This window comes from Elephantulus edwardii, unplaced genomic scaffold, assembly GCF_000299155.1.
Source record: "Elephantulus edwardii isolate Elephantulus edwardi_28Jun2011 unplaced genomic scaffold, EleEdw1.0 scaffold00115, whole genome shotgun sequence".
Classification (NCBI taxonomy): Eukaryota; Metazoa; Chordata; class Mammalia; order Macroscelidea; family Macroscelididae; genus Elephantulus; species Elephantulus edwardii.
In genome coordinates this window covers 4,381,045-4,396,234 of record NW_006399865.1, presented here as the reverse complement: position 1 = coordinate 4,396,234, position 15,190 = coordinate 4,381,045, and positions in this window count along the sequence as shown.

Sequence of the window (15,190 nt, the reverse complement as noted above, 5' to 3'; positions counted from 1 at the left end):
ATAACTTTCATCGTTTTTCCAAGTTCACAGGGTTTCCGGAGGCAAGCTCTTTTGGAAGTGGATGCCACTCCTGCTTCCAAGCTTATTTTAATCGGGGAGTTCCACCAAACACTGTCCACCATGGGTCACCATTATCGCATTTGACACGTCAGTGTCACAGTGTTTAGCATCACAGCAACCACAAATTACCTCTGTACAGCAAATGGACAGAGCAATGCTATACTGTGTAGAAGAATGTATGACCAAAAACAATTAAAACCAGGGCTCAGGGTTGGTTTGGTAGCACCACTTTCTGTCCACTAGACCAATATGTAAAATATGTATGTAAAATACTTCTTGTAAAAGGTATTTGCAATGGATAAAGGAATTCTATCATTCTATCCCCAGCCTTATTTCTGTCACCAAGTCTATGTTTTCTGACTACTGATTGGAGAAGGACATCATGCTTGGAGGGGTGGACAGACAGTGCAGGAGAAGAAGCATGAGATGGACTGGTACAGTAACTGGGGAGTGGTGTGTCGGAGTCAGTGTAACTGGCTCAGGACAAGGCAGGCTTCAGAGCTGTTGTGCATAGGGTTGCTATGAGCCACAGGTGACTCAACAGCACATAACAACATGTAAAATATTATAGATATTTTATTCCTCTTCCTTCCACCCAGAGAACTCTGGTGGTGGTGGTGGTGTGTAGAAAGTTACACTGCTAACTCAAAGGCTATGTGTGCCTCTCTTGTGATTTCAATCTACCAATGACTCCACAGGAGAAAGATAGGTAATCTCTTCTCATAAGATGTAGCGCCTCAGAGGGTCATATATGAATTGGTTCCAACTAGATGGCAATGAGAGAGAGAAAGAGTGACAAACAGGGATTTTTAAAGATTCTCTCTTGAAGATTCTTATAGAATCACACATGTATTTCTTCTCATTTATAAAATGTCTCATATGAAATGTCACATTTAAAGCATCTGTCTTACAAATTTGTACATTTATGAAGTATATCTGGTATTAATGAATTCTAAGGTGCAGGGTGAAAGCAATGCTGTTTATCGTGGCTAATCTTTACGTCAACTTGGCTGGACTACTGTTCTCAGTGGTTTAGCAGTTGTGCAATTATGCACTTGGTATTCATGTAATGATGGAGTCATTCCTCATTTTCTGACCTGATGTGGTCATGATTCCATGTTCACAAAAAGCTAATTTCTACATAATATCCCGGTCTTTGGAACCCAGCTAATCATATCAATACAATAGCGAGGCGTGGATGCAAATGTATCTAAACAAAAGAAAGGAGATAGAAAAGATAAACCACACAAACAATAAGCAGAAGATCTGGATTGGCTATTTTCCAATCAGGAGAAAAATATTTTTAAAATAGGCTTTAAGAAAAGGGATATTATTAGCCACAAAGGACACTTTCTAATGGTAAAAGGGTCAAAGTATCAGAAGGAATAGCAAATGAACACGTTTTTGAAAATTCTCACATATCTGAAGGAAGACACAATTAAACATTTCAAGCTGTGGAGATCTGATGTATCCGCATCATTAAGTAGATAACATGTGTTTTCCTCCACTGATTTTTGAATGCAATCTTTACTGTATCTTAAATCCATAGATCAGCTCTTGTCTCCTCTGCACTAGTACCATATGTAGTGTTAGTCTAGGTGTCTTTGGATCCTTCTCCGCCACTTGATGCCGTGCAAATGGGTCACTGTCAGACAAGCTCAGCTTAAGCATTAGGAATTCCGGAAAGACCCCTGGCTTTTCGCAGTGTATTCATTTTCTGGTGGGTCTCATCCACCAAGGCTGTGATTCACGGTAATTCTGGATTGATAATATATTGCCTTCATCATCCATCTTTGGCTTTGTTGAACATATTCCCCTTATCTATTTGCAATTAATATTGCCAGCCCACCATACAAGGGGAAAACACTGCTCGTCACTTGGTGATTAGTGGCAGAGGGCACAAGGGACAAGGGAGAAGATCAGACCTAGGAGAGGGAATGACTTTTACCTTGCAGTGTTAGTTAATCAAATGGTAAACAGAAAATCCAAGAAATCAAATTGAACATTTATACATGCCAATAAACTAAAGCTTTAGAAAGTATGACAAAATAAAAAGGGGAAACAAATGTATCCCATTGTGTGAATGTACCATTATTTCTCAATCCATCTGTTCGTGGTTGGACATTTCGGCTGTTTCCATGTTCTTGCGATGGTGAATAATGCTGCTATGATCATTGGTGTACAAGTCTCTGTTTGTGCCTCAGTTCTCACTTTCTCAGGGTATATTCCAAGCAGTGGACTAGCTGGATCATATGGAATTTCTACATTCAGATTTTAGAGGAAACTGCCTTCCAGAGCAGTTGTACCATTTTACAATCCATCAGCAATGTATAAGAGTTCCTATCTCACCACATCCTCTCTAACATTTATAACCTGCTGCCCTGCTAAACTTTGCCAGTGCTATGGGGATAAGATGGTATCTCATTACGATTTGGATTTGCATCTCTCTTATTGCCAGTAATTTGGAGCATTTCTTCATATGTCTGTTGGACGTCTGAATGTCCTCCTCTGTGAAAAGTCTTTCCATGTCTCTTACCCATTTTGTAATTGAATTATCAGTCTTTTTCTTCTGGAGGCCCAGGAGTATTCTTTAAACTTTCATTATGAGACCCTTGTTTGAGATGGTATTGCCAAATGTTTGTTCCCAGTAGGTAGGTTTTCTTTTCACCCTGCAGGGAAAGGTTTTTTATGAACTCAGAGATTTCATCCTTAGGAGGTCCCATTCATCAACTTCATCCTGTCCAGATTGTGCATGTCTGTCTGTATCTGGCAATCTCTTTATACTGAAGACTAGGCTTTCTAAGTTTGATCCCAGTTTGTATCTTATGAACTTTATGGTTTGGGATCTTATTCCTAGGTCTCTGATCCACCTTGAGTAGATTTTTGTGTATGGTGTGAGAAGTGGATCCTGTTTCAGGTTTCTACAGGTAGCAGTACAGTTTTGCTAGCACCATTTGTTGAAGAGGTTGTCATTTCCCCCTTTGATCGGTTTTATTTCTTTGTAGAAAATCAGTTGACTATATCGGAGAGGTCCATTTCTGGGTTCTTTATTCTGTTCCATTGGTCTATGTGCCTGTCATTGTACCAGTACAGTGCTGTTTTGGTTACTAATGCTGTGTAGGAGGTTTTGAGGTCAGGAAGTGCTATGCCTCCCACCTCATTTTTGTTTTTCAGAAGTGCTTTCCTTATTCTGAGTTTCTTTCCTCTCCAAATAAACTTGACAATTTCCCTTTCAATCTCCTTGAATTATGAATTTGGTTTCTGTATTGAAATTGTGTTCAACATGTATATTGCTTTTGGTAGGATCATCATTTTCACTATATTGAGTCTTTCTATTCATGAATGGGGAACATTTACTTGGGTCTTTTATTACGTCTCGCAAAAATGATCTGTAGGGTTTTTTTGTATAGGATTTTTCTTAGCATCATATTTTTAATAGAAGACTGTCTTTAAGTTCCTCTCTGAGGTAGGGTTTTTTAAAAAATATTTTATATCGGTTTGTTTATAGTTTATATACATTGTGTTTCACACTATCCTTCATTTACATTATGTTTCATATAGGCATTTCCATACATGATGTTTTATAAAATTAATCACCATTGGACCTTGCCCATCCTTATCCTGTCTTTTTAAGTCCCCACCAGGTATTTACCATTTCTTTTACCCCCTTGTTCCACCCACCAAATTGTTCAACCCTGTATTGAACCCTGTCTTTTTTATGTCTCTAGTTAGGTTCACTCTCAAGTATCTCAACTTTTGGTTAGCTATTGTAAATGGTATTGCTTTCTTGGTTTCCTTCTCTGAGTTCTCTTTGCTACTGTAGAGGAATCCCACTGCTTTTTGGATATTGATCTTGTATCCTGCCACTCTACTAAATTGGTCTAACAGCTTTGGGGTTGGCTTTTTGGTTTGTTTGGTTTTTTTTTTACTTTTCAAAAATCATGATTTATTATGGTTGGCTACACCATGGAGAAGAATTAGGTCCCCTAACTGCTTCTCTCTCTCTCTCTCTTTTATTTTATACTGGTTTACATAGAAAGCTCATAAAATTCATATACATTGTTTTTCACACAGAATTTTTCACCTTTTGTTTACCCATCCCTTCCCTCCTTCCACCCATCAAATTGTGTGAATCTATGATTAAGGCCCCTCCCCTTGGATCCTTGCATTCGTTCTACAATAATGGTCTTATATAGCATTTGTCCTTATGAAACTGAGTTAGTTCACTTGGCATAAAGCTCTCTAATGAATTTTTTTGGTGAGTCTTTGGGGTTTTCTTTGTACACTATCATATTATCTGCATAGATTGACAGTTTAACCATCTCTTTGCCTATTTAGATGCCTTTTATTTCCTTCTCTTATCATATTGTCCTAGCAAGTACTTCTAATACAATAGTGAATGGAAGTGGCAACAGTGAGCATTCTTGTCTGGTTCCTGTTCTCAAAGAAAATGCTTTTAGTCTTTCTCCATTGAGAGTGATTTGGTTCTTGGTTTTGCATATATACTTTTCACTATATTCAAATGTGAATGACGTTCACATTAATTTCTTTTAATGTGAACTTTATTCACAATTAATGAAGAATTGCGGTGGTTTGAGTCAAGCAGCAGCTCTGAGGGAGAAAGATGGTCAATTTCCTCACAGAGGATTTACAGCCTCTGCAAACCTGCTGAAGGGGCAGTTATAAGCCGGTTCTAAAATAATGAGTTTTTGCTTGACTGTATATACTGAAACATAAACGAATCTCAAAATTATTATACTAATCTAAATAAGCCAAGTCCAAAAGACTATATATTTTATTGTTCCATTTATATTATGCACTGGAAAACGCAAAACAATTATGACAGAAATCAGATTAGCACCCAGGAATGAGGGAGAGAAATGGATTATAAAGGAGCATGAGGAAAATTCTGGCATGATATGCCTTGATTATGGTGTAACATGATACATACATTTGTCAAAGTGTATTATAAAGAATAAATTCAAGAGGGCAACAAGATTAGGAACAAAGATAATCTTTATGAGGAAAACAATGATGAAGTCCATCCACTGGTTTAGGTTTCCTTGTCTTCTTATACAGAAAATGAAATGTTTACCTATCTTTCAGCAGAGAATGATACAGAACCATCTGGAAGTTCCACAAGTCAGTGTATTGTATGTATGAAGAGAAAAACTCTGTGTAATTTTCTCTATAGTATCAGTATCCCGCAAAGGGCCATAATCTCATCACTGTTCAATAAATATTTATATAACAAATGGATAGATAAAAGGGTTCTACCAAGAAACACATAGCCAAGCTCACATACTCTGCCAGGTGTGGAGGAGGAAAATTAAATGACTAACTATGAAAAGGAACAGGTCAATAAATTAATCTAATTCCTCCTGTCACTGTGTGGATGATGCCTGGACTGCTATTTTAGAGACTCTGAATTATGCACTGCCAAAGAAGACAGTTCTAAGCAGATTAACCATTTTAATGAGAGAACAACGATAAGGAACAAAAAAGCTTTCAAAAACTTGGAGATTAAAATAGACAAAGCAAAACAAATTGACTCCACAGAATCTTAAAGTTATGTTGTTGTTGCTATGTGCTGTGGAGTCACTTGTGACTCATAGTGACCCTATGTACAAGAGGCCTAAACCCTGCTCTATCCTGTGCCAACCTCATTGTCTCCAACACACCTACTCCCACTACCCCAGTCACGGAATCGATCCATCTCATCGAGGGTCTTCCTCTCCTCTGCTGTCTCTCCACCCTCCCAAACATGGTGTTCCTCTCCAAGGACTGGTTTCTCCTTGCAACATGTCCAAAGTATGTCAGACGAAGCTTCAAAATCCTTGACTCCAAGGAACAGCCCAGCTTCACCCTCTCCAGGACAAACTTGTTTGTTCTCCTAGCAGTCCATGACATATTCAATACTCTTCTCCAGCACCACAGCTCAAAGGTATCAATTCTCTGTCATCCCTAGTCATTGTCCAGCTCTCTGATGCATAGCAAGTAATTTGCAAAGACCATGGTCTGGATCAGGCACATCTTGGTCTCCAGACTGATGTTGCTCTTCAATACTTTGGAAAGGTCTGTGACAGCAGACTTTCCCAATGCAATTCATCTTTTAATTTCCTGGCTGCTGGTGCCAAGAGTGTTGATTGTTGATCCAAGCAAACTAAAGCTGGTTACAATCTCAATCTCTTCACCATCCATACTGATGCTGCCAATTGGCCCAGTGGTGAGAATCTTTGCTTTCTTGATGTTCAATCCGTATTGAAGGCTGCAGTCCTTGACCTTCTGCAGCAAGCGCTTCAGGTCCTCCTCGGTTTTACCTGTATGAATCAGACAATGTCTGAGCTGAATTAAGGTTCTAGAATAAATGTGCCTCACTTGAAATGGGCAGAATGTCTTACTTTTATTGCATTCTGGTCTAGATGCTTTTAAAAACAACAGGAAATTTCGTTGTTACTGGGAAGACAATGAGATGCAGCACTTTAAAAATTCAATGTATACTTGACATATGACCCAACAATCTCACTGCTAGATCAAGTAATTGCTCAGGAACAATTAAAACCCAAATCAAGAAGATTAACTCTAAAAGAAAGTTACAATGATCTCAGTAATCTACAAAGATAATGTTCTTTTCTTTCTTAACTTTTTCTTTTGCAACAATTCCTAAAAATATCCTGCTTGGCAACTGTGTTTTCCTGAGCCAGGACGCAATCGAGGACAATACAGGACATGGAAACGTCCTGTGTCTGCAGATTCCTTCAATCGGGAACAGCTGCTTTGCCTTTATTTGGTTTGCATGACATTGACATTTTGAAGAGTGTGGGCCGGTTCCGTTGTAGAGTATACCTCAGCTTGAGTTTGATGTTTTCTCATTTGGATCCTGGTTAAACATTTTAGACAGGAATGCCACAGAATGGGATATTTTGTCCTCCTGCTTCAACAAATCAGGGAGTGCATGATGTCCATTTGTTCTGTTCCTGGGAATTTCAACTGCATGACTAGGGAGAATTGATGCCTTTGAGCTGTGGTGCTGGAGAAGAGTATTGACTGTACTATGGACTGCTAAGAAAACAAACAGATTCATCCTGGAAACAGATAAACCAGGCGGCTCCTTGGAGGCAAGGATTCTGGGGCTTCGTCTGACATGCTTTGGACATGTAAGGAGAGACAGGTCTTTAGAGAGGGACATCATGCTTGGGAGGGTGAAGGGACAGCGCAGGAGGGGAAGACCCTCTATGAGGTGGATTGATTCAGTGACTGGGGTAATCGGGATGGGTGTGTCAGAGGCAGTGCGGTTGGCACAGGATAGAGCAGGGTTTAGGGCTGTTGTACATAGGGTCGCTATGAGTCGCAGGCGACTCAACGGCACATAACAACAAGTTTAGCTTAGGTAGTGTTCACCAAATTTCTCCACAATAAAGGACAAATTTTGTCTTTGTCATTAGTAACTAATCTACATGCCAAAAGACTTTGATAGTTCATCATTTAGTTCTACTGTATATATTTTAGCATTAGAATATTGTAACACTGCAGAATATATTATTTTCAAATTAAATCTTTGACTACTTGTAATCCTTCAGTGAATTTCTGTATGCTTAAACAGTATGAAGATTTCCTAAGGCTTCTATCTACTCTCATATTTTTAAGGACTAAGTTTGGGTAGAAGTTGATAGAAAAACTCTTAGGAAATGCCTATTTTCTTCCTAGACCAACATGAAACTTGCTGTTTATACCTCATGCCCATGAACATTTCTGTTTAAAATTCAATAGCAGTTCTTTTCATTCTAGAGGAAACAAAATGCTTTTCTAATGTACTGACAAATGCACCATCTTGCCAAATATCAAGAAACCCAAGAGGCCAGACTAGATCAATAAATAAACTTCCAGCCCCTGGTCTAAGCTCCAGTGATTTAGCTCCATTTATAAAGTGTTAACCTTGAAATACAGCTTGAGATCAAGTGAAACACACATTTTTACAATACACACTGGTAGCACAGTAGAAGTCTTAGTTTCTCTACGTTGGCACGTTATAATAGACAGCTCCCCTAGAGTTTACGACAACCCGTGTTTCTGTCTCTACTCCATCACTTAAATGTGGCTTATAGTAATTCACTTTTCTTTTCAGAAAATTGGTTGACTGTCTTTAAATTGAGACTCCCAATACCAACGCTGTGGGGTTGTATAAGAAATCAATTATATCACACAGGAAGGAGCTTTGGATGCTACAAAGTACTTACAAATGTTAACAAGAGGGGAAAACAGTCCTCTTAAATACAATCACATGATTACTTCCCACACAGAGAGGCATTCACCTTGGATTTGGTGCCAAACAAAAAATCTGTATATTAAAGAATTTCCAGTGCTTTGGACGCTTGAGAATGGAGCATCCTGATTGTACAAAGAAGCAACACTACGAAAAGTGAAATTTTAATGATGCCAAGAACTAAGCATATACTGCTCAAGAGGCTGACTGCTCCCCATGCTGACGTGGTGAAGGGAAGTACATTTTCAGAAGAAAGAGCTGCCAGCTCAGGTTGTCAGCCCACTGCCTACCTTTCCCAGTGATGCGAGAGCAGCCCACACACAGAGCTGTTGCAACACAGTCAGAAACACTGGCAGCTTTAATCTCTCTCTCTCTCTCTCTCTCTCTCCCTCTCTCTCTCTCTCTCTCTCTCTCTCTCCCTCCCTCCCTCCCTCCCTTCTCTCTCTCCCTCCTCTCTCTCTCTCTCTCACACACACACACTAGTAGAGGAACAAACCAGTTAACCAAAGTATAACTTTCTGATGTAATTTCATTCTCATCCTTCAGGTTAAACCACAGGATGGTGGCCAGACACCGCAATAAAGGAATGGAGGAAAGGTGACAGCACATGGCCCAGACATTGCAACTACTGCTCTGCCCTCAAGTGCTGAAATAAACATTAGTGAAAACAGGAGTCTTCACCTGCATCTTCTCCTCCAGTAAGGACTGTGTACCAGATAAAAACCTTCTTAGCTAAATCAATGTCCAACTGAGTGGGGCAGTAGCGCCAGAGAGCTAGGTAAATCAGTGCCAAGAACGAAGGGTAAACAAGAGGGCTCCTGGAAAACGCGCCATGGCGGACCTCTCCTTCTTCAACACCCTGAGCTCGCATCAGTGGCATTCCTCTAGCTTCCCACTTTCTTTCTCACCTGCCAACTATCTCTTGCATAGTCACTTTCACAAGTTTCTACTGATTATTTGTCTTGGAAAGCAGTTGTCTTATGAGCATAGATTATATATACTTCTACTTACCAGGGTTTCTGCCAGAATACTGACCTCCTGGTGGAATGCTCTGCCACTGTGATAACTGAAAATGAGCAAGCATGTGGAAACACGCTTTTCTGTGCTCCTTACTCCCCTCCTCAATCTTGCTTTAAGTAACTGTGCGCACTGATGCTGCTACTTTATATACAGCCTTTCCCCATAGGGAGAATGCACTGTACAATAGTCATACTATCTCTTCTGTAACCAGATGTTTGTTGTTGTTGTTATGTGTCATTGAGTCGCCTGAGACCCCAAATGACTCTATGTACATTAGTTCTGACCCCTGCCTTATCCTGATGCAATCTCATCATCTGTGAAACACCTAATCCCATTTCTCCAGTCACTGCGTCCATCCATCTCATCTTGGATCTTCCTCTCCTGCACTCTCCCTCCACCCTTCCAAGCATGATGTCCCATTCCAAGGACTGGTCCCTCATAGACGCGTGTCCCAAATCTGTGAAACAGAACTTCAAAATCCTTGCCTCGAGGGAGCAGCCTGGTTTCACCTTTTCCAAGACAGATCTGTTTGTTTTCCTGGCAGCCCATAGTATATTCAACACTCTTCTCCAGCACCACAACTCAAAGGCACCGATTCCTCTGTCATCCTTAGTCACTGTCCAGCTCACTGATGCATAGCAAGTAATTGTGAAGACCATGGCCTCCATTAGGTGAACCTTAGTGTCGAGACTGACATCATTGCTCTTCAGTACTCTAGAGAGGTTCCTGACAATAGACTTTCCCAATGCAACTAATCTTTTGATTTCTTCCTGATTGCTGGTTGGTTGATTGTGCTGACTGTAGAACCAAGCAAGCTGAAGTTATCAACAATCTCAACCTATTCTCCATCCATCATAAAGCTGCCAATTGGCAAAGTTTTGAGAATCTTTTTGTTTTATTGATATTGAGGTCCAATCCATATTGAAGCATCTCATGTTCTTAAAGGTGTTTAAGACAGAAGGTTGAATGAACCAGGAAGCATCAAAAGAGGATGGAAGGAGTACACAGAGGTACTATACCAAAAGAACTGGCTGATACAGAAGAATTTCAAGAAACAATACATAATTAAGAGCCTATGGTGATGAAGGAGGAAGTTCAAGACGCTCTGAAAGAACTAGCAAAAAGAAGGTCTTAGGAATTGGAGGAATATCAATTGACATACTTCAGCAAACATATGCTGCCCTGGACATGCTTGCCAGGTTATACCAAGAAATCCGGAGGACAACGTTCTGGCCAAGTAACTAGAAGAGAGCTGTATTTATTCCCATTTAAAAAAAAAAAGACCCAACAGAGTGTGGAAACTCTCAAACTGTATCACTAATATCACACACAAGATCCTGCTGAAGATTATCCAGAAACAAGTGGAGAAGTACACCAACAGAGAACTGACAGATGTGCAGGCTGGTTTTAGGCTGTGGCACTAGGGACATCATAGCCAATATCAGATGCATCTTGGCTGAAAGCAGAAAGTACCAGAGGAATGTCTATATGTGTTTCATAAATGCATAGGCGTTTAACTGTGTGGCTCATAACAAACTGTGGCTAACTATGAGAAGAATGGGAATCTCAGAACACTTGATTGTGCTCATGTGAAACCTATATCTGGACCGGGAAGCAGTCCTCAGAACAGAGCAAGAAACTCTGATGGCTCAAAATCATAAAGGGTATATGCCAGGGATGTGTCCTATCTCCACACCTTTTCAACCTATATGCAGAACAGATCATTCGGGAGGCTGGGCTCTGTGAGGAGGAATGTGGCATCAGGATTGAAGGAAGACTCATCAACAAACTATGTTACACAAATGAAACAACCTTGATTGCTATAACCAGAGAGCAATCATTATCTGCTAGGCATGGTGATAGGTATTGTACAAGCAATATCAATGGTCCTCACCTAAACTCATCTATACAGCCTTTGTTGGCATCTGCCTAGTATACCTTAAGAAAGGAAGTGCACAGCCAAATTTGGGGTGATAAATACTTGGCTCTCAGCTTAACAGAAAAACTTCTACCATCAAAGCACTATCTTCCTTTCTCACCTGATTTCAGCCCATGTTTGGTCTAATCTTTAGTAAGTCAATAGCTAGCTCCAAATTGCTTTACTGGTTTCATTTACTTTTTTCCTTCTCTCCTAATGAGCCCTGGTGGTATATGGGCTAAAGAATTTGGCTGGTGGCCTACTGATAAGAAATTGTGCTGCAATCCCAAAGGCATGTGGTTTGACTCCACCAGCTGCTCTGTGGGAGAAAAATGGGCAATCTCTTCCTATGTGATTAAACTGCCTCTGAAAACCCACTGGAGGATCAGCTATGGGGCAGTTCAACAATTCGGGTATACAACAATGACAACAGGGAATGCCATTCCCAAAGGTGTCATGCATGTTATCTGGGCTTTGTACCTTTATCAACTGACTGCAAGATTTGCAGCACTTTCAAGTGGTTGGTAATAAGGCTCTCTGAATACATCAGGATGAGATTGGCCAAAGAGCCTTGAATATAATTGGACAAGGCCCTGTCACCCCTGTAACTTTTGCAGGCACATTCCATCAACTTGCCTATTAAAGGCGTCTCTCTTTACTGTGGGCTGTGGCACTAATGGAATGCTGCCAAACTAGAAAAGGAGCAGAAAGGAGGTTGTTACATGGATTCTAATATTTCTGGATGGTCTATTCCTTTCAACCTCATGAAATCCCGTGCAGAGAACTCTTCTATAATGTGACCAGGCTCCTGAGCCACATAAACGGTACATAGTTTAAAACACTAAGTTCATGGTCATTTATTATGCACCAACAGAAACGAATGTGTCCCTAATGTAGGGATAGCAAAAGGGTATATGTAATATTTTCGCTTCTTCCACTTCATGGGAACCTCAAAGATATGGGTAGCACTTAAATATCAGATAATAGAAATAGATTCTGAAGGTAACAAATTATTCCTCTACATTTATGTTGTTATGTGCTATCATGTCTGGTATGACTCAGAGAAACCTTATGAACAACAGATCATTAGCCATCTATAAATATGTCGTAAATAATCCAATTCATAAGAAGCACGAGTGGGGTTGTTTTACTGTCTTTTGCATCAGTATTATCTGACGTATTTATTGATCATCCTCCTGAGACCCCTTGCAAATTCTTTTGCTGAAAGCAAGGGCTGAGAAATTAGTGCTGCCTTCTCTGAACAGGTGGTGCAGTCCACGCCGTCACGCTCCATGTAACAGAAAGGAACCGTCTCAGGCTGACTCAAGCTTTCCTCACCCAGACTGCTTGCTCCCATTAGATGATTGCAGCAAGTGTCTATGTGGTTGAGGAAATGACAGTTCCTCACAAGTCAACATCTGAAGACTGTCTCTTGCTATATAGGTGAAGAATTCATTGGGCTGATGGAAGAAAATACTGACTTAACTCTGATGCCCTAAAAGTAAGAAGCCTTCTCACAAGCCTCAGCCATGAGGGTTTAAGCCTTTGACTATGGATTAGCAGAGGCACAAATGGACCTTAGGCTAGAGAGCTGCTGTTTTGTGAAAAGTAAACAAGTGCAAAAGAGATGAAGCAGAATTCTAATCAACAGAAGAGGTTGCACCAATTTAATCTTTCTAACAATGAAATGAGCTGCTTTGTGAGATAATGAGCTGCCAATTACTAGAAATGATTGTGTGGAGGTTGGAAGATCACCAGTTATGAAGGTTACAGGGCAGTTTCATACCCTGCATGGGACAGTGAACCCAATGGCCAATAAGAGTCCTCATTTCAAGTCAATGAGTTTCTGCAATTCCAAAGCGGAAAAAAAAATGCAGTTAGAGAGAGCCTACATCAGTTACTTTTTATCTTGATGGGACAATTTATTTTATCTATATCATTGGGCAATCTGTCTATGCAAACCCACTGGAGGAGAGTCAGCTATGAGTTGATTCCAAGTCAATGAATGGTTGTGGTTGTTGTTATATGCCGTTGAGTCACCTGTGACACATAGCAACCCTATGTACAACAGTTCCAAAGCCTGCCCTGTCCTGAGCCAATCTCATCGTCTCCTCTAACACATCCACTCCCACTGCCCCAGTCACTGAGTCAATCCATCTCATCTGGGGTCTTCCTCTCCTGTGCTATCCCTCTACCCTTCTGATCTTGATGTCTTTCTCCAAGGACTTATCCCTCTGGCCATATGCCCAAAGTATGTGAGATGGAGCTTCAAAATCTTAGCTTTGAAGGAGAAATTTGGTTTCACCTTCTCCAAGACAGACTTGTCGGGTTGATTTTGTTTTTTCCACAGTCCATGGTATGTTGAAGAGTGAATGGTACGTGACAAAAACAATGCCCTTTAGACTCATCCTTGATGGTGCTGTTGATGAAAATATTCACACAGCAGTTTAGGTCCCCATGCAGTTTTTTTCTTCATAAATTATTCAAGACCACTGGTTAACGTTCCTCCCAATGCATGGGCTTTCTCATTATTTCTGTCTAGTTGCTCTATTTCCCTTAATCTAGTTTCTCTTTCCTCTTACAGTCTTATCTTTGTTTTAAAGGGTTAACTGAATATTTTGTCTCGTCTAGGTGGTTATTTTAAACAGAGTACTCTGTTTAACGGACATAAGTGATGTTCATTGTTTTGTGAGCCAATCCATTGTTTAGCTATAAAGTCATCCCAGGGACCAGTCTCAGTTCAAGGTTTGAAGAGTACCTTGGAGCTGTAGACTTGGAGTGTTGCAGTATCAGCCAGCCCTGTGAAAGTGGATTTACTTTTTCAAAGTGCTTTTTAAATGGAGCGGATTATAACAAACTAAAAAGAGAATGGGAGGTGAAAGGGTGAGTATCCTTGCTTCATCTCAGAGTGTTGTTAAGGAAGTTATTTAATTCCCCCTGAAGCTGTTTTCTCACTTGTAAAACGACTGTGTGTGTGCACCTATGAGTGAGTGTGAGTGTGGCTTGTATGCGTATATTAGTGTATGTGCTTGCCACATGAATGTGTATATTTCTGTGCATGTGCACACACACACACACACACACACACATACACACCAAAAACAAATGATGGCTATTATTCAACCTTCAGGGTAGGAGCTGGGAAAGACAAGCTTGCAGAGCTTAGCTGGAGTATAGATAACAGATAAAAGAAATGGAAATGGAAGGAGACAAAAAGGCAAGTGATACTGCCAAACAGTGTTGAGATCTGCCTGTGTTAGCACAAAGGAAGGAGAAGGAAGCAGACTTTCAGAAGCCGGCCAAGCTTTTGTGGTTTGACTGTAGTTATGCCGCTTTGAAAAGAAGGCAGTTCCCCCAGCCTGCTCTTCCCCACCACTATCCTTAAAGTAAAAGAAGAAAGGAAGGACGGTGAGGGGCATCCACCTCATCAACTCCTTAAGAAGGAAAAGGCAGGCTGCAGAGGGGCACAAAGACCACAGTAATTGCAGAAGGCCCAGAACAGAGGCCACCCCAGCTTAGAGATCTGGAGCAGAACTAGAAATGGCGCCTGTATTGAAAGACCTAAAGGAACCCTGGCAGTGATGGGGTTAAACACTCGGTTGCTAATCAAAAGGTCAGCGGTTTGAACCACCAGCCATTCCACTCTCCTGTTTATGTAAAGAAATCGCATGGACTCCTATTCACAGCAACCGTGCAGGACAGAGCAGAACTGCCCTGTACAGTTTCCACAAAGCTAGAAATGTTGATGCAGAAAATTGCTGCTTCTTCCACTTGTGGAGTGGCTGGTGAGTTTGAACCACTAACCTTGCTGTAGCAGCTGAGCGCTTAACCACTGTACTACTAGCGCGCCTTCTTCTAAAGATCCCAGTTTCAGGGCAGGTATCAGTCAGGACCAGCTAGATGGCAATGGGGAGAGATCTTGACTTGGA